This window comes from Bombus vosnesenskii, unplaced genomic scaffold (genome assembly GCF_011952255.1).
Source record: "Bombus vosnesenskii isolate JDL3184/JDL3185 unplaced genomic scaffold, Bvos_JDL3184-5_v1.1 scf7180000013847, whole genome shotgun sequence".
Taxonomy (NCBI): Eukaryota; Metazoa; Arthropoda; class Insecta; order Hymenoptera; family Apidae; genus Bombus; species Bombus vosnesenskii.
The window spans coordinates 4390-18685 of record NW_022883245.1 but is presented as its reverse complement, the minus strand read 5'-3'; the positions used below and the strand labels follow the sequence as shown (position 1 = coordinate 18685).

The 14296-nt window shown below is 33.4% G+C and overlaps 1 long non-coding RNA gene across 1 annotated transcript; it reads right to left on the bottom strand.

The window, feature by feature from the left end:
- Window positions 1–854: 854 nt before the first annotated feature.
- Window positions 855–14296, bottom strand: LOC117239006. The gene is made up of 3 exons (XR_004494326.1): window positions 14117–14296; window positions 1522–1653; window positions 855–895 (listed from the first exon to the last, which is right to left on the bottom strand). It is a non-coding gene; the product is annotated as an uncharacterized LOC117239006 (long non-coding RNA).

The window sequence follows — 14296 nt, the reverse complement described above, 5'->3', positions numbered from 1 at the left end:
TGGCAGTAATTTGTATAATAACAAAGGATAAGCCAAATATAGCAGAATGACTCATCGGCTAGCGGGAGGTTGTGTCTAATTATCAAAAGCGAAAGAAATATGAAAGATCCTTTTTTGTAGGACTTGTTGACAATCAATGTCAACAATTTTTTCGTTTGGTCCATAGAATGTTTTGAGTGGGCTGTATTTCGACACACGACAAAATTGATAACGTAAATAAATCTTATATATTTGTTTCAAGAAATGATAGCTTGTTTGTGAGCGGTATCTTTAGACAGGTTGTTGAAAACTGGATGTTAATTCGGATTTTATATTTTCAATAACTTCGCATGAGTATTTTAGTCAAATCTAGCACGAATCGAACAGGTGAAAACAATCTATACGGCGTTCGTGCTGAGGTGGTATGGTGATAGGTGGGTAAGAAACTACTCTTGGTGTTTTTAACGAACAATAGTTTATTTAGAACTAATCAACAATCAGAGTTAACAATTAACAATTAACAATTAACAATTACACTTAACAGACAACTGGTAACAACTAACAAATAACGATAGATACCGAGAGATCATTCGACGCGTTGCTATGCAAATAGTACCGAGGAGTTACACATTTAATGGCGTAAGACAGACTGCCTGTGCTTTTGTTTCGGATCGCGCAGATTCTTCCCTTCGTAGCCCATCGATATCCCCCACTAGCGTGCATTCATTAGATGTGCCGCCAGTGCTGGCACGTGTATGCTCTTCCGAGAATTCGGCGGAAAGAGTGTGAAGATATCGATGATACATTGGGCACGTCGGTGTTGCGCTTTGGCGGCGTCGCGCTTTGCATCCGGAGCCGTTGAAAAGTTCCGTGGCCCGTGCCGCCACAGTGCTTGGCAGGTTTTTATTTTGTTTACCTAGTGGATCGGTATGATAGAGTTCGAGACATGTGGAAAGTACGGCTTCCAGGCAAGCAGGGGCTGATTCAGCGCATTAAAATAAGAAGAAAATTTCGTATAAACGTTTTCGAGTAGACGCTTGCTTTGTGTCACAGTACTTTCTTACCTATCTTTAGAGAAATTACTCGAATCGACCAGTTCCAGTTTCTACGGAAACGCGAATGCGTCGCGTCATAGATCGTCCATCCTGTTCGAACAGCTTACACGAATTTGTCGAAAATTTTGATCGTCACGTCAACTAACGTTTTATAAGTAAGAGATTTTAAACGTCCCCGTATTTAATAATCGAACGGATTCGGATCCGAAGAGCGTATTGGTCCGGAAATAAGGCCAGCACGATTTATCTATTTTCCAAGAAATCGTTCATCTGTGTAATGTTTAGCATCGCAAAATAAGCTATAAGCGGAACGTATGGTCATATTAGGCATATTATGTTATATAAAATTTTCTTCTTATTTCAGTATTCAGAATCAACCTCTGCCATATTTTCCACCTGTTCTGATTCACCTTGTATAATATATAAGAATGATAATTGCAAATATATTTGTATAATAGCTCTATGATAAGCGCTTAATAATACATACAGTGAACTTGTACAGAGTAACGTTTGCTGACTGTCGGAGGCACATTGTTGCTGTCTATGCAAAGACAAGTGCCCATTTCTTGTCGAAGAACTCCAGTCAATTCTAGCGTTTCACCCACATAAGTTTTCAACGCTGAAACATGAAAATATATAGTCGTTATTTTTTAGCTTTGCCTCTATTTGATCTTCATCTTATCTGCTTACGCGCTTAATAATAGAACTAGGTTTGGTCTACGTAAAAAGTAACTTCTTTTTATTAAGACTCATATTTATTAAGATTTAATAAGATACAATTTATTAAGATACATGTAACGAAAGGCAGGAAGTAGTAACATTTTAGGTGAATTTGCATGGATCGAATATGCTGATGTGTTTACGAATAAGAGAGTATTGATCGATAATTATTAAAGCCAATTGTTTGTGACATGGAAATAAGCAAAAGTCATTTTTAAGTTTAAAGATCTTTAGTTTAGTATTGAAATGTGTTTAATGTATTTTAGCAAAAGTAGATAAAATAGGAATATTAAAAAGTTGTGTTTTGAAGACAAAATTTGACAAAAATGATGCATATACAAATGCTATCTGTGGTCATTAATATATTTTTTCGTTATCGACAGAACATTTTCCCTTGATTTTATTGACATATTGGATTAATCACTTCTTTAAGTTACTCCTTGTTGAAACAACATCAAAATCGTATATTGTTTCATGCTAAAAAATCTACTAAATCCATTGACAGTGAAACGATATTTCGTATACGGTTCTTACAAGAATTATTATTATTTAAGACTTAGGAAAACGTATATACAGTAGCCACGCACACTGTGCGTATTTCTGGCGCGCGTTTCCGTTCAGTGACAGTACTTCGGCGGACTGGATTGCCGAAGCGAAAGGGTTAAAAAAATACGATAAAATCACATGTAGCTCTCTATTTGTCTAGTCGCTTTTGTAGCAATATCACTATGTCCTCTGACATACTTGAGGGTTCTTACAATTCACAAATTAAATGAACAACTGTGCAAGCGAAATCGCTGCTATAGAATCCCCGCTTCTGTAGAATCAGTCGTATAAATTTCAAAATTTAGTGTGTCGCCGGGATCAGCGTTATCCAAAGTACGCCACAGGAATAGAACATAAAGATATTTCTCAAAATTTGTTATTGCTGGTATGATATTGCTGAAATACAAGGCTGCAGTTTCTTAATGTCGTCAAAACATTCAGTTCTTTTTTGGTCAGTCACTTTTCGCGTGTGTCACGACTGGCATACTTCAAATCCGACGGACTGACGATAGAGATAAAGATGTGGCGGCACTCGGCGACAATGTATATCGCTGATGTGCCTAATGAACCATCAACATCCCAACGGTCCTTCCACCGAAGGTTCTAGAAGAAAGAGCACGTGGCAACGATCGCGGACGCCTAGCAAATGCATGGAAGGTGGGGATGTTGAAGGATGACAAAAGAAAGTAATCGGATCCGATCGAAAGTAAAATCATAAGTGTCAGTCTTAGAAAGTCACGCCTAGAGTTCGGAAGTAGATTGTAAAGTGTATTGATGTTAGAAAAAAAATAAAGTTTTCTTTTTTTATTTTTTTACCTCAAATTCCTTTTTTATTTTGTTATTTTACGTGACACGTGCTTTGTATTGCTCTGTCGAATTTGAAAGTTTCTATTACGATAGCGGATGGTGCGAAAGACGCAAGTTTCTAGTATTTTAGAGATGTCTGAACGTCAGCTGCGTGATTATGTAACAAAAAATGGAGATATCCATTGAAATATTTTAACACGCAAGAGATTCCATGTTAAGACAATACACGCAAAGTAAATATACACGAATATAATAGTATATCCCTTTCGATGTCATTCGATTTTTGTGTCATTCATTTTTTCCCCGATATATTTGAGCGATTCGAGATAAACAGGATACACTTCTGAACAATTCCTCTCAAAAGTGGCAGGAATTAATATTTTTTCTACTGAAAACAAATAACTCTGGAAATATTGAAAATGTAAAAGAATAGGAAGCTTAAAATCCGTTCACTTGTCGATGCAATGAGCAGAACAATACATATTTGCGATAATAAGAAGAATATCTCTAATGATACTGTAGTATCGGGGAGAAGGGCCCAAGAAACGTCGAGCTAACTACAGACAATGTCGCGAGAGCCGAGGCGCTGTCGACTCCATCAATGCATTACCGGGTCCTTCAAGTAAATAGCCTTGCCGAAAAGACCTACGTGACCCTGGCTACGAGCGTCTGCAGAACACGTGTGCGGTGGGCCTAGCAAAAGACAATAGAGTGCTACAACGGCCAGAGAGTCAGTCGAGAAGCAGAGTGCGAGTTGAGCGGACACGGAGTGTGAGTTGGCGTGCGACGATATTGTAGTCGGTCCTTTTGTTATTGAATATCACTTATTAAAATACACTAAACTTTGAACTCTACCATCATCACTTGTCCTTACTCTAAGAAACCATCAGTTACTACAATACTTTTAATACATCAAAAGGAAAATACTATAAAAAGATTCGACGCGCTCTTTGAATACAGCTACTATCAAGATGTATAAACATTAGTACACATAATTAGCCTAGATCGTGTCGAAGTAGTAAGTACGTATGTAATTTTGACGAATTTTTAAATTCAAAATTCTTTTGAAATCACGTTTAAAATACAGTTATTCTTAGAATATGATTTAAAATATAATCTTCTTTCTACTTTTTGCGTAATTTATTACGTAAATCATTACTAAAGAAAGTTCCTTTCCAGTTGTGTTACAAAGTAATCCACTTTGTACACAGGTATGTAATAAATTGCCAGAAACTTTGGTGAGAACGAACATTTTATTAAAAAAAGTGACATCTTTCATGTATGATTTCCTCTTCAATCTAATATTTGCTTGGTAGTAGTATATCAAATATTTTTGAGCTAAAAGTAAGTAATAAATGTTCGGTAGGTTTATATGCGGAATGCATAAATAATTGTTATGAGTATTGAAAGTATTACATTTTTCTGTCTAAATCGTTTCGGTTCAATTTGGAAAATCTTATTCTGCGTGTGCAATTAATATCAGCAGCATGTCAACTCTAAAGTTTCGTATCACGAAAAGAGTTTATGTAAAAGACGAATAAGAGTTAAGTTTGACATCGAGTAAAGAAAACCCAATTTGAAATTGATCTAACAGTGTTTTTCTAAATTATTTCTAGGTATTGTTCAATTTGTTCTTTTCTCAATATTGTTGGATTTAATTAACGCAGCGTCATATTTACGCTAATATCTGTTTGTTAAGCATAATTTTAATATATAATAACATGATCTATAACTCTTTACAATTTATATTTTATCATGGCATATGTTTTAGAATATTCTCCGGCTTCTTGTAATTTTTATTCATACCTATTCCACGTGTATCATGTTCTCTTTATTAACTTGAAACGTTTTACACGCACAGGTGTACACGAGTACTATCAATTACACGTACATACAGAACTTCCTCAAGCTAATATTATCAACTCTAGAGCTATTAATAAATGTTCATAAAGGGGATACTTCTTCACGACATGTAGTTTAATAGTTTATTAACACATTGACTGCCACGCGTGTTTTCAAAAAAATCTGCGTCAGGCCACGCGTACAGCAGTACTAAGCGTTCTCTGCTAGGTGCTCCTATCGATATTTTAGTAATGCGAATCGCTCAAGTGGTGGTCTCAAGAATGATCTTTCGTTTCGCTTGTTCGCTACATTAAAACCGCTAGCTGTTGTCGAATATAACGAAGGAAAGTGTGGTATAGATTATTCCGATCAAATGGTTTCTTATGCCACCACAATTAGAAAAGGAATCAAATGGTACAGAAAACTTGGCATTCAATTCCTTCTGGGAATTTCTGTTGTAAACGCTTTGACGGTTTACAAAATTGCAACAAGGAAAAATATAAATATTGGAATATTGTTATTCTATAAATTTATTATTATTATGTTATTTTTATTTATTATTATATTATTTTTTTATTATTATTATTATTTATTATTATATACTGTTATTTTATAAATTCAGAAAGATAGTTATATCCACTGTATATACTACGTACATATATGTATAAAATATATGATTTTTTAGGAATATCTCTCTACTTTAAACTGTTACTAGCAAAGATACTTTGCAAGTAGCATTCTTATATGTTGGATTACAAGCTATTTCAATTAGCCTTGTAGTGAATATACTGTACAATATTTGTAATTTTAGCGAATGTCGTGATATTGTTCTGTAGGAGTACCAAAACATAGTTATCTTCTATTAGCAAATAAAATTCTATTTTTGATGAAATTTAGTAAAAAATATTAAAGTATCCGAGGAACAATTTCTTTTGCCTGCAAAAGTCACTTTGAGCAGGTGAAATCGAATCCTCAAGATTTTGATTAACTTGTGATGATCCGAGATACAGTAAAACTTTGCATCGCTCTATTGAAAAATATTTGTGCGCTAGGAATAAATCTCGAGTAAATAATGAGTTTACTATTTTAAAGATAAAACGTGTAACAGGCATTACATGTAAGAAATACAATGCGGGCAAAATAACAGCTCACTTAACATTTCTGTTAATTTCTAAATACATAGGATTTTTCACCAGATATTAGCGCTTTTATTGGAACAAACAAATGAAAATGAACAATTCCGTGTAACATATTTCGGAGCCATATTGATCTGATATGTCAAACATATACATTGATATTTCGAAAATTAAAAATTATTTTCTAGAGTTGACATGTTGTTTTTCAGGTAAGTAAAATGTTTTTTAATGTATACTATATCTAATTTATTAAGTGTAATTACCAGTTATTTGCCCCACTTTTATAATTTCCTTTGTATATTATATACATTATAATCTAAAACGTATTTGTTCAACGTATTTGTCGTCCAATACCGATGATTTAGTCATAGACCGAATTTCTTTTACCTGTAAGTTCAATATTTTGGCAACTGAGACTAAATTAGAAGGTGTCCGTTTAATTTTTCTTCTACCTTTTCCCATAGAAAAATGTTTGAAAGTCCAAAACAGAAAAGAGAGAAATGGTCAGAGGAGAACATGAATGGGGCTTCGAAGCTACTCTTCAAAAATAAAATGGCCCAAAGACAGGTCACTGAAGCTTTCAATGTTTCAAAAACGACGAATGTGAAGTCTGGGCACACGTCGAATGCGCAGATCAAGAAAATATTAAGTATTTTCCATACGATATACATAATAATCAAATTTGAATAAGAATATGTATACTGACATCTAGAGGACTTTTTAAAACATTATTAACCATTTAGAGCAAAAGATCAAATAATTAAATAATTGATCGGTACTGGACGACAATTTTTCGTTTCCTACAAATTCCGACATTACTATTCTTGCACATTGTCAATTCGTCAATTCGTATTATTGAATTTCATAAAATTAATTTTCCTACTTTTATCAAGTTCCATTTGTGCTATAAAGTCACTTTGTAAATTTTCATTTTTACCAACTCTAGCACAAGGTACTGTGCGACTCTCCCCTGCATCTTATTTTGTATGTGATTCGAAATCCAAATTATTCGATATTTTTCATACCAAACTACGATAAAGATTCTTAACAACTTCTGCAAGATTACCTATACTAGCATTTATGACGTTCCTGTCTCACAAGATCAATAACCAAGCCTTTTCCTCGATTCTTTTTCTCTGATGAAACGTTAAATAGTTTTCTTCCTTCTTTCTGTCCGGATGAATTTTATCTTTTTCGTAGGTCATTGATATCTGATCGCTTTTTTAAATTACTTTTTCCGTAGTTTTCATGTCGCAGTAAAGAGATTAAAAAATGCTGGATCAAAATTCTTAATGCTTTTCTCACCCACTCCGTACTGTTATCTTTCTGTTCATGTTCAAAATAGCGAATAGAGGTACATATAGAGGCGAATACTTCTGTGTTTAGTCTATTGACACCCCCTCCCTCTCGGCCCTTGATAAGGTTGACTCGTGTTAGATTACAATATCAGTTTGCCTAACAATCAGAACTACATGGAATTTTGGGGATATACAGGCTGAGTCTTCAACAGCAAACCACCTGAATAATTCTTTCAATTTTTTGAGACGCAGGGAAATGTTTGAAACAAAAGTTGTTTGGTTTCGAGGAGGCTATTACGCGATGGAAAGAGTTTTTCTCAGGTGGACGCGTTTACGAGTTTTAAAGAACACTTTAATAGGCTTCGTTTTTTTTAAGTGTAGCCGTGTAGTTTTGAATACCTATTTGTCCCATTGTTGCTCTTTTGAAGACGGATTTAAATATCGCAGTCATTTAAGGTCACTCAAGGTCATAAAACGTAGTAAAATAGTCCAATCGAACGTAATGTTTCAATATTCCGAAACAAAGGAAAATGGATTTACCATTTTCAAGATAAGCGGCCCGTTTATAAAACACCATTAAACTAGGAGACGCAATCAATTGGAGAAAAGATAAATTTTCTGTGACTACTTATCGTACTCGAATTCGACTCTACATCTTCGTTACTTTGTCGAAATTGCTATGTATAATAATTATTAATTATGAATAACGAAAGAAATCCTTAACCGAAAAATACTTCGTTATTCAGTATTCGTTGTTTAATATAATTATAAAACACCAATCAATAATAACACAGGTACTTCACAGTGAGATATTTGAATTATTCATCTAATATAAAGAATAAGAATTTTGGAACAAGAAATTAAACGATTAGTACAAACATTCGATAATTGCACGAAAAAGTCCTCTACGTAGTTACACAGCCGTCGTGTCCACTTTGAGAAGGACAGATTTCCCTGAGGTATCGCGGAAATTTGGCGGTCCATTGCGATCAAGCAGTGTAACATGATCCAATATTATCAGTTATCGTTGAGACAATGTATCCGAGTAATCATTCAAAACTGAAAATTGCCTTATTTTAGGCTTTTTAAAATTAAATTTCCACTAACGCATTTGTAGGATTTCCCCGACTAAAATAAGATCAAACATGATATAATATGAATAATATTTAATTATCAATTATTAAGTAAGCAAATATGTTCCAAATTTTATCGTGTTTGGTGTCATTTTAACCAGTAAAACGCAAGAAACATATTAGCAAAAATTTCATTGATCAAAAATCGCAAATAAGAATCTTTCAACTTATCGCCAGCCTTAACGAGGCTCTCTTTCTCTTTCATTCGCGTTGTCAATTTTGAGGAATAGAGTCGTTCCTACGTCTCCATAATTGTAACGTTTCAGTCCCGATTTTTGTGCAATTATCGAATGTAATTATTAAAATTGTATACACGACATATTACAAACATTGAATCGAATTTTCTTCTGCAAAACGTTATCGAACACGAAAAAACGAACACGAATAATCGAATCGAAAATTACTAAACGATCGGCTGTTGGATAAGTGTTTACTAAGAATCTGACTAAGTACACTCTCTTAAATGCAAATGACTCATTGAACTTTTTTGATATTAACTTTTTAATGAACGGCAATCCTCGAATAAAATCTTACTCAAACTGATAACATTAACAAAATATTTAAAAAATGTCAAAATCGGCGGTATCTCCTTTTTTTGTAAATATTTACCGGCTATTGAATCCATTGATTCTCGATTGCCTTATCTGTTTGCTTGTGTATATCTTTTATATATACATAGATGGATACACAAATAAGTTTCGTCTATGGCGAGATCAATTTAGCCACCTGAGTAACCAGCTATCTTTCGAATCAACAGATACAATACCGATACAATGATACGACATGCGATGTACATACTCGAAACGTTACAGATTGAATCAATGAATTAATGAATTAATGAAGAGTAGCTGCTAATCATTGGTAGGATACACGCTTGTTAAAGATCGAAGATGTCCCTGAATTAATTAGCTTTGAAATTAAAAGGTTAGGTATGTGGGAGATTTTGCGTTTGAGGAAAATTATTCGAAGATAGCAATATGGTTGATGATACGGAAGTGTAGGGGTAATAGGGTGAATGCAACGAGCAATGTATAATAAACAATTGATAATTGGTAATAATGTATAAATAATTCGTAACGATTAAGAATAGAAGCAGATAGTAATATTTAATTAGAACCCATGTTTTTTGTTTCAACTTCCAATTTATGTTCCTTTGATAGCAAAAACTAAAACAGAATTGATTATAATAAATTTTGAATATAGGAGATTGAAAATTGAAATGGTTTATCAATTGGTCTGATTTCAAACTAATCTCGTAAAAAAGTTGTAAAGAGGGGAAATATAGCTTTAAGAAATACGCAATTAGTCGAGTGTTTACGGTACGTGCCAATAACAAGACAAGCTTTTGACTTTTGGAGAAGTCGACTGTAACAAAAATATATTATGTTATGTTATGTTATGTTATGTTATGTTATGTTATGTTATGTTATGTTATGTTATGTTATGTTATGTTATGTTATGTTATGTTATGTTATGTTATGTTATGTTATGTTATGTTATGTTATGTTATGTTATGTTATGTTATGTTATGTTATGTTATATATTATAGTATATATTATAGCTATAATTTTAGCAGATACTGTATATCTATTTCGTTTTGCGTGTATTAACGTCCTCATGGTGTATCGTATAGTAATTAATGCATCAGATTATATACATATTGGTGTTTGTAGGTAACACGTTATACAGAGTGGAGAAGCAGCATCAAATTGTCACGATTGCAAAATAAAATGAGTGAACGGCTGGTGAACGAGCAAAATACTCGTACAATAACAAGTGAATGTAAAGGGAGCTCTAAATTCCAAGAAATTCCATTTTATCAGCCGAACAAAATGTATAATCTGATAATGTTTTGAGGATAGTAAGTTAGGCAGGCGAAAAAAACAGGTGTTAACGATCAAGTATAACAGATACACAGCAGTAAATATTCAACAATTTTTCAACCGTAATGTATTTATACACAAATCTGCGTACTTTGTATCAAAGTTTCTGTTGAAAATGACAACGTGAGTTCGTGCTCGCCATCCATATGCAGATGCGTTAGTGATAAGAAATAGTGACTAGAGGATGATGCTAGTTACAATCGATAGATTTAATCGATAGGCTTAAGATGCTTTTTTGTTTTTATCCCTAGTTTTTGTAAGCGTGTGCAATAAAGGCTTTTTTTGGCTCAGAACGGTGTAATAGATTTATCCATTCAATAAAATAATAACTACTCTGATCTTACCTCTGAGTATAGAAATAACAACAGTTTCGATACACATATTTTTATGTACAGCATGTATAAAAAGTGTCAGGGCGTATAAGTGTCCACTAGCGTGATTTCGGAGGATCGGAGCCTCTGGATCTATTGATTCATGCAAAATTTTGTAAAAATTGACGTTTGCTGGCACCGTATGCTACTTAGCACGAGGATCAAATGGAACTTTACTGGGAAAGTATATTTGGATACCATGATGTGCAAGATATTATTCTTGTATATGTAGGATTTGTATACATTTTAATCAATTTACTTTTTTTAATCAATTTAATCCTCATTTTATCAATAAATCCAATTATTTTGCCATCTATCTCTATTACCGACTATCGAATTGTTCGTTGTTCCAAAAATGTGTTGCGCGCAATACTGGGCACTATTAAATAAATTTTCATTTAAATAATTGTTTAAATGTTAAAAGACAGAAATAAATTATTTGCAATTTCAACAAGTTTAAATATATTATTTAAAATAATGAGATTAATTGTTATTTACAAATTTTATTTTCTATTATTCTAAAAGAAAGCTAATAAAATCAGAATCTTTGTTTGAAAGTCTTTTTTCACGCAGTAGATAATTCTGTAATAATGTGAAATCACACTGATTGCTCCATTCTGTTTATCACGGGCTATCCCACCTGCTAACGAAAACTTGTTGTTTTCTCGTTAATGTCACATTGCTTACTTTCTACCTGACTGCGAAATATAAACTTGTTGCGAATAATCTCGATGTAAGACCCAATGGAATTTCAACGTCATTTCTCCAGAAAACGGTTCAATTGCGACTCATAGCTTATTTTGAAAAGTTGGCAAGTTGGTCCTCGCGATGAGTAGACGTTTGTAAAACTGTATCATCTAGAGTTGTAGAATTAAGGTGGTCCGGTCAAATAAGTGTATTTTTTATATACTCTGTACATATACAGGCTTTTCCAGAATAATTCCATACCGCCAGACAGGATAAGACGTCAAACAAGAAAAAAAACATTTTTCTTTTCTTCAGCTTATTTTTGCGCGTAAACTTTTTGTATTTAAAGCTAAAGTTTGAAATAGTTGTCGATACTCTGTCACACTGAACATATTTCATTGTAAGCTAGCTCAAGCAGAAACAAAGCCTTATACAAGAAAACTTCATCCTCTTCCTTTGACTTACTTTTGCATACAGAAAAATCTGCAGTCTAAGTGTGCTATCCTGAGATTCCTTGATTATACATATCTTTTCTAAATTTTTCGTTTCTGTTAACAAAACTTCCATAAATGATAAAGTGCAGGTATTTCTAAAGGGAAAAAATGTAAAGAAACTAAAATTAACGCCCAAACACCCAAAATTTCAACATTAACCCGCCATATATATATTGTTAAATATGTAAATTCGCACGTTCGTGGGGAGACGCGATCTCGAGGAAGTGCGCCAACGGGAGTCGTAAATTCCCGTTACGATTGACTAATCGACGCCACGAATCGTTCAATCCCTTATTTCTTTTGGGATAATAAGGGTAGTTAACTTGAAGAGAACGCTGCTATTAACAGGTTATTATATATGTCGGAGATGAAAGGAAAACCGGAGCCTTCCCTTTGCAATTTTGAGGAAGCCTTCTAATGCTTTAGCCTAGATTTTATCATAACTGTAATTAAGCAATTGTCATTTGTAATTGTTTGACATTTGTGAAAGCGAAAGTGGGTTCGAGGTGACAACTGGTCGCCGAACGTAGCCAGGGTCACGGGATAATCGTTTTGCCTGACGAAGGTGTGGATCGGTTGTATTGTTCTCCCTAGAAATCACATAGAATTGTACTTTAGAGATGCTGATATAATGGGACACACGTTGTATTAGGAATCAATCTCCAGCAGAAACAGGTCCTGCTTACGTTATATCGTCCCATATAACGTAATACGTTATACCGTCATACCATATAACGTATTACGTTATAACGTTATAACGTTATAACATATAACGTAATACGTTATGAAGTTATATCATGTAAAGTAATACGTTATAACGTTATACCATATATCGTTACATATGTCACGACCGGCATACTTCAAATCCGACGGACTGACGATAGAGATAAAGCACTCGGCGACAATGTATATCGCTGAAGTGCCTAATGAACCATCAACATCCCAACGGTCCTTCCACCGAAGGTTCTAGAAGAAAGAGCACGTGGCAACGATCGCGGACGCCTAGCAAATGCATGGACGGTGGGGATGTTGAGGGATGACAAAAGAAAGTAATCGGATCCGATCGAAAGTAAAATCATAAGAGTCAGTCTTAGAAAGTCACGCCTAGAGTTCGGAAGTAGATTGTAAAGTGTATTGATGTTAGAAAAAAAATGAAGTTTTCTTTTTTTATTTTTTTACCTCAAATTCCTTTTTTATTTTGTTATTTTACGTGACACATACATCGACACTCTGTGTTACCACAAATTTTATACGAAATAGTGAAATTGGAAATCGAATACTGTATTCAGAGTTAAAATATAATGCTATATGGAAATGAAATAGCACTTCAAAGACTTGATAGATTTCGTTAATAAAATAAAGCAAAATAAATCTTTAATTCACTCACTACGAATTTATGACATTGATTAAAATCAATGAATGTAGAGTTACTTCCGATTAAGGGTACAACTGTTATAAATTAAGAGCATAATTACATTGAATTAATGGGAAAATGTTGTTATAAATTATTGTTATAACTGTTAAGAATTAATGATGTAATTGTTTTAGATTAATGGCTTAAATGTTATAAATTAATGGCTTAAATGTATAAAATAATAGTTCAAATATTGTAAATTAATGGCTAAGATGTTGTAAATTAATAACTTAAATGTTATAAATTAATAGCACAAATGTTGTTGAGAATTGTGGATCTTTGAAGTCGAAATAATGTTATAAGAACACTAAATTTATACTGAGGATTAATTTTAAAATAGTAATATATTTATTTCATGGACGATTTCTTATATATTCATCGATACACACTTGCACGCGTCTCAGCACTTTCTTCTATACCCGACTGTTAACCGACTGGACAGTTTACATTCATCTGTTTTCGAGACGCCGCGCACACACATACATCCACACGCTGATGTTCACATACAAGTATCTCTACTACACATTTAACCCAGTCCAACACAGAAAATTATACATATCTCAACAAATGTTATAAATTAATAGTTTAGACGTTATAAATTAATCGCTTATATGTTATATATTAATGGCTTAAATGTTATAAATTAATAGCTTAAATATTATAAATTAATTTCTCAAGTATTGTAAATTAATGGCTTAGACGTTATAAACTACTAGTTACAATGTTGTTATTTGATATTTTTTTTATTTACCTTATATTTAAATTCTTCTTGGATGTTCACTGTCCGGAATTTCAGGCACGAAAGAGGTCGCGCGCGACTTCCGCGTTCCTTATATATCTTGACAAGGTGTCGAGATGTCAATCAAACGTTAACGATCTCTTGACATAGCAAAGGAGGGGTTTTCCATTGTAACAAAATCAAATTGAACAA